The sequence below is a fragment of the Talpa occidentalis genome, unplaced genomic scaffold, assembly GCF_014898055.3.
Source record: "Talpa occidentalis isolate TD23 unplaced genomic scaffold, MPIMG_talOcc4v2.1 talOcc4.4, whole genome shotgun sequence".
In the NCBI taxonomy this organism is placed as follows: domain Eukaryota; kingdom Metazoa; phylum Chordata; class Mammalia; order Eulipotyphla; family Talpidae; genus Talpa; species Talpa occidentalis.
This window is the reverse complement of record NW_023604295.1, coordinates 34243189-34250296: the sequence shown is the minus strand read 5'-3', so window position 1 is coordinate 34250296 and position 7108 is coordinate 34243189.

The following is a 7108-nucleotide window of genomic DNA, read 5'->3' as shown; positions in this document are numbered from 1 at the left end:
TTGCCAGAGTTGTCACATTCTTCCAAGAGTGCAGACTTTTATGGGTCCTTGGAAGCTCTTCCGGGGTCTGATCCTGCAGACAAGAACATTGTGCTTTGTTGGCAAGGTTTGTTAAATCAAGGCCACTTGTGGTCTTTGAAGAATCTGGGTCTGCCTTATAATGGTGGGGGCAAACTATCAGATCCTGTCCTCTGATGTTTGCCAATTTGAATACACAGCTCCTGCTAAACTTAGTGTGTTTTGCTCCCTTGTTTGATGAGGGGCTTTCAAAGTCTAGTTAGGGAGGGAAAAGTGGGAGAAGAGGATGGAGCAGGTCAAAATCAAAGACAAGTAGCAGAGGTAGAAATGAATAAGAATAATGTGTGTTCTCTGGGAATTTATACAAGGACAGGCTAATGAGACTTTGTTTTCAATTACTTAAAATGTTGTCTGTCATTGAAAAGATGATGTAATGACTTTGAAAGAGAAAACAGGCCAGAATCCTCCACCACATTCAACTACTTGTATTTTTTGCACTTGTTTCATTTCTCGTCATTGCAGTGAATGCATGATGCACATTTCATTTAATGGCCTGATTTTTTTTCCTTAACATTATATAATAAACATTTTCTTTTTAAAGTTTGTATTTTAATAACTTGAAAATATAATTTTTAATATTGCTTTATAATTAAAATATTTTCCTACTTTGGCACATTTGACTTGTCTTCCATTTGTCTGCTTGTTTGCTTAGTTTTTTGCTATTTTAGTAAATGCCTCATGAACATTTGCATATTTTGCTTTGTGTTGCTGTTGTTAAATTGTTAACTTTACATGAATTCTAAAATTTCTCCGAATGGGATGGCTATAGAAATATGCCCAGGCAGCCTATGGCTCTGTATACTGCATTTTTTAAGTGTCAATTTAAAATTCCACCAGTCAAATTAACCACAACTCTTGAAAGCATTTCCAAGCATTGGTTATTTAGAGTTTTTTTCCTATATCAATAGATTAAAAAAATAAAACAGTGCTTCAAATAGTACTTCTCTGCAAAACAGCAAAGTGTAATGCTTTCAATTTATTTTTATTTTTGTCTAGATCATGTCATTAAAATTCAAAATAAACTGCCATATTTTTCAGTTTTTTTGAAAACCCCAAATGCCCTCAAAATTATTCCATAGGGAACTTAAATTACCAAAATAATCAGATGTAAGTGCTTTGTGACCAAAGCAAAGAGAAGTGCAGAGTTAATTTGTCTTTCACTTAGATGATTGAGCATCTTTCATAATTCAAGTCCTATCAGGAATGTTTTAATAGATATTGCAAATAAGACATGGACATTCCTGCAACCCACCAAAAAAAGGTCACATTCCAGTATATCTGTTGTCACATGACTGACCAGGATTCAAAAGTTGTTAATTATTGCAAGAAAAATACAGAACAAGAGCTGTGAGTATTCAGAGAATAGAGATTATTTCAAACTTGAGTAATGGAATATGAGGAATCAGAGAAGGCTTCCTGGAGGCAATTGTTTCTGAGCTGAATTAATGGCATCTGAGGTGAAGGCCATTTCAGGACAGTAAGGGAAGTGTATTGGTGAGAACATTTTGCCCATTTGATGTGACGGAACTTCTGAGATTTTTAACTAAGGCTTCTAAATTATACCTGCTCTTACCCATATGGGCAATGGCATCAGGCAGGGATGAACAGCCCAGGTTTTCCAGGTCACAAGGAAGGGGTTTCCACCAAAAAATGATCAGTTTCAAATGCCTCTATAATATTAAAACTATATTGTACATTTGAAAATAAAAATCATTACCAGATTTATTCTGCATGGTAAATAATCAATGAATTGGACTTTGAGATTGGTAAAGAAAATTTATTATGGCCCTTGATTGACCTGACCTTGATCAAACTGTCCTTCATAGGATAGAGCTATTTACATTATTATACAGATGGTAACATAACAGTACTCTAAATTTGGCGTTCTGTGTAATGAATTTAGTTATTATCAAGGAGAAAGTTTTCACTTTCTCCAATACAAATGATTTTCTCCAATACAAATTGTCTTAACACTTGGTTAGAATAACAAAACTTCCATGTGTTCTAAGTATCTTTAAGAGGCTTCTAGTCCAACCTTCCTGATAATGAGGGTCCCTTCATTAGTTTCTGATAAGTCATTGGCACACACTAATAGTCCAAGCTTGAAAAGCATCCAGAGATAGGAAATTCACCCATGGAATTTGTTATGGCACTAGCAGATGAAAATTATACTTTGGGCCTTGTGGCACAGGTGGTTGAGTGCAGCTCTGTGAAGCTGTCTGCAGCCTCTGCAGTGCAGGTTCGATCTGACCAGCCATCAAGATACCCACATGACGCGGCAGTCCTCTCCTGACTTGCCCGCTGCTCTCCTCAGCAGTGTATTTCAGTCAGTCTGCCTGTTCTATCCCCACTCTGTCTCTGGTGAATCCTCTCACCCTCCCGCACATCTGGTCTGTACCCCGGTTCTTGAATAAATAAATAAATCTTTTTAAAAAAAAAATCTTGAAATGGGTACAGGGTTCTGGCTTATCTAGGTGGGCCCAATATCATAACAATGGTCTTTATAAGAGAGATGGCTATGTGACAATGGAAGCAGACATTGGGGTAGTGCTCTTGGAAGATGGAAGAAGGGGGTACAGGTTACAAACAGGTAACAACAGATTCTCTTTCAGAGCTCCCAGAAGAAGCCATCCTCACTGACATTAAGAGTGCAGCTCTGTGAAGCTGTCTGCAACCTCTGTAGTGCAGGTTCGATCTGACCAGCCATCGAGATACCCACATGACGCGGCAGTCCTCTCCTGACTTGCCTGCTGTTCCCCTCAGCAGTGTATTTCAGTCAGTCTGCCTGTTCTGTTCCCCGCTCTGTCTCTGGTGAATCCTCTCACCCTCCCACACATCTGGCCTGTACACTGGTTCTTGTATGATTGAATAAATAAAATCTTTTTAAAAAAGTTATACTTTGCATTTATCTAATGGTCTCATCCCACTGAGTTCAAAATATGGCATCAAATAATGTTCACATCCCAAGGCAGCAAATAGATTTCTTAGGATCTCCATTCAACAAATAGAGCAATCAAATTTAAGTATTTATTTCTTTAAATGCTGTCTTGTTGTAGAAATTGTTTCAACTAGACAGGATACAGTAGTCATTCAAGGATTCAGTAGTTTATAGTTTGAAAAGTAAGGCAGCAATTTTAAAGAAGGGTCTTTGCAAAATAGAAAAACTGAATTTGCATAGCCATAAAAAAATGTTACCTAATTAGGTACTCTGCTCTTCTGGAAAAACTTCCTGAAAAACTTTGGTGTACCACCACACTTATTATTACCTTAAAAATTCTAGAATCTGTGCTTTTTCTCTAAATTAAGAAAATAAAGCACTACCATGAGCAAATGCCACTTCAGAGTGGCAAGTTTCAAAACTTCTATGTCATGTGTTGTCATAGTAGAATTTTCCAGAAGATCCGGCTTACCCCACTCTTCTTAAAGGCAGATGTTGGAGTGGTCATTCCAGGGCAGGCAAGTCAGTATTTCTTGGTTCTTCTTCCAGATTGTGGTGAGGCCTTGGATACACTTTATCCCATCTCAGTTTCTCGGGTGAGGCCCTTTGCCATGTAAGGGGGTTGTGGTCAAATGGAAATATTTGGAAGAACTGAGGCCTACTCCTCATGGTCTCAGAGAGTAGAACTAGAACCACGAAGATAGTGACTGTTACCAAGACATGGATTTGGACTCTGCATGAAAATGAATTGTCAGGAAAGGAAATCTCCTTAATGCAATTTCTTACTATGACATTTGGGCTATTTATTTTTTTTTTATTTAATTAAGACAACCTACTGGGTAAGTATATTAATTTTTTTATACTCAGAAACTGACACTCAGAGAGGCTAAGTAACTTGAGTAAGCTCACACTACTACTGAGGATGCCAGAACCAAGACTTTGAGCATGATGAATTGTATGGAATTGTAAGACAGATTCCCTTGAAGAAAATAGAGGAAGAAAAAAAAATCTCAAAATTAAACATTATTTAACAAATGACAAGCTACTATGGGAAGTGGAGATGTTCAAGATATGTCTATAGTCTAAAGGCAAAGATTTAATGTTGGAGGTGGAAACACCTTTCAAGACAATACACCTGTAACTATGACCATGTTGGGGAGTCATCTTCTGGGGGAAACCCAGCTGTTTGCTGGAGACAAATCCCAGAAAATAGCAGGTGAATTGATCCAAAGGAATGACACTTGTTTTAATTAAGGAAGCTGTCAGCTTCCTTTTGAACATTCTTTTAGTAAGTGGAGCTTCTCCAGATGGAACTAACTGACTTGACAGACAGCGAGACCCTTGCTTCTGAGGATATTCAGACAGAGCTGAAGTGGGGAAACATCAAGCTGTAAAGACCCAAAGGTCATTTCCACCCCAAGGAGTCTGTAATTTCCTCTCTGCCAGGTGTTTAATCTAATACGTTAACAGAAGGATGGGAAAGGGAACATGTCTGGAGGAGATTAAGCACTAGAACATACTCAGGCCTCTATAAATTTCTGTATATGTGGAGGAAGGACCAAATTCATGCCTGCTCCAAACAATATCCAGGTAAAATTGATTGATGTCAGCACATGACTCATATATTGAAGAGACTTTCAGGCAATTAGAAAAGAAATTTTCTTGTTGCACCAATGTTAGGGAAGCAGAGGAAAAAATCTTTCATGATGTGGTGAAAGAAAGGCTAATTATGACTTAAAAACCAATGAGGTCCAGCAGAAGGAAGGTATTTTCCCAGGGGCCACCAGCTAAACAAAGTCAGGTTCTGCATGGGAACCCAGGTTACTGACCCCTAAGCTTCCAGAGGCTCTTTCCACTAAGCAGCCCATCCTGTCTGTGTCCATTTGTGGTGAAAATGTTATTTTGCCCCAGGCTGTGGGCTCCATGAGGCTTAGATTCCACTTTCATTTTTACCCCTGCACCCCCTCCATCAATCCTGGAGACCCCAACCTACTTTCGTATTCTGATGGCCACTATTCCCATTTGCCTACTTAAAGTACTCAACTTGCCTACAGGTGCCTGGAGAGATGGAAAGTATTTCAGAGGCCACCTAATTGAACCCTGGCATTTTACAAAGGTGAAAACAGGAAGCGGGAAGCTCAGAGAGAAGTAAATTGGTGTCTCAATCACTGACCAGTGTTGGGTGAAGTGCTGTGTATGCACCTTTCCTGGAGCTAGGAGGTGCTTCTGGACTTCCCAGCCTATGCAAACCGGGCCACACCTCCCCAGGAGCCCACCAGGCATGGAGTGGGCAGGGGTTGGTGGCTGAAGATCAGAAGCAAGAACCAGCATTCTTCGGTTCTAGTTTCATAATATCATTCTCAGGGAGGCGGTAGATCTTTTCTGGGCTTTAGTTTCTCTAATGATACCACGAGGTTATGAATTTTTTCCCAATTTCTCCTCTCAAGGGCTGCAGCTGCAAGGGCAGCATTGCTCTCGGGGAATGTGGAGAAGATGCCTCAGAGGAGCCGAAGGCCTTTGGTATGTTTGGTGCAACCAGGCAGAGTGTTCTGCCCATGAATTCACTTGTTGATTCAGAGGAGAAGGCCTAGAGAGAAACTGAGGGTGGTGTGGTGGGTGGATGGTTGGGAGGTGGGGGAAACTCAATGTTCCCACTGTTTACAGGCTTCATGTTGTAGTAATCAAACAGATGTGGCCTGGCGCATGCCATATCAAAGGCCACTCCCTGAGTGAGTCACCTCCTCTGGGGAACTCCCTCTGCCTGGACTTGTTCCTGGAGGGCAGGGACCTTGACTTGGCTACCTTGGGTACAGCGCCCAGCTCACTCCTGGTGCTCAATCATGCTGTTTGTCTTGTGTGTTTTCCTCCCACAGGGAGCATCTCAGGGTAATGATAGACCCCGGGTTGCTTGCTCCATTTTCTCAGGTTACAAAAGCATACACTCACCCACTCCTTTGTGAAGTCGGTCCTGAAGCTTAGGGGGGCGGCTGCAGCTTCTCTGCTGCATCAGGGAGAATCACCAGCGCTGTGGGCAGTGGGGAGAATATTGAACTGAGTCAAGATGTCTATATCTGAGTACTGGTCTGAGCTGGGAGAATTTAGGTGAGTCATTCACATCTGTACATGGCACTTCAGGGTTTAAAAATCTTGCACATACATGACTAGATAGTTTTGCAACAGCTTTCTGCATGAGGCATTATTTCACCACTTTATCCCCATTTTAGAGAGAAGGAAAGTGAGTTTGGGGTTGGTTAAGAGACCTCAGGGTTCCAAGGACAGTTGGCAGTGCTGAAATTTGACATAAATCTTAACGACATCAGAGTTTCTTTTCCCAAGTGTTTATTTTATACCTGAGACCCCAAGTTTCTTCTCTGCAAACAAAGGTATTTATCTGGCAGTCTCTATGACCCATTTTTGATATGCTGTGGTTCTGTGCATTGGGTCATGGGCATTTTCTCTCTAATAGTGTGCCCTTGGCACCTGAGTCTAAGATTATGTAGCTAAGCAGTGAGACAGAGATATTCAAGGGGAAAAGTAGCAGGAGCACCATCACCTTGAAAGCGTAGGATCATAGGGTGAGAAAGGGATTGATGACTCGGAAAAATGATGGCGTCTTTGCTTCCTCTCCTGAGTTTTCAAATGGAGCCAAAGACATTGACTTTGCAGGTAGATGTTTGGGAAGGTCGTATACATAGTTTTATAAAAGCTAATATACTTATTACAAGTAAGCAAGTAATGATAGATATTAAAAGTTAGCTCTCTTTCCTTACTTCTGTCTGGTGGATGTGAATATCCAGCCTATTGTCAACAATGAAGATTTGCTTAATTTCAGGTTGTTGTGACTCGATAGGTCATCTCTTCTGGAAGGAGGCTTAAGGCCACTCCCACGACTATCCACCAGAGTGGGCTCATGGCAAAGAATAACAAATAGTACTATTTGTTGGGAGGTAATAGTGGATGGACACAAGCACAAGTGCCTCTGCATGTGAAAAAGCATTTTAGGGACCCTTGTTTCACTTCAGATCACATAAATTATGTTTATCAATCCATAATACATTCATGTTTACTTTGATATTAAAACAGAACATAAAA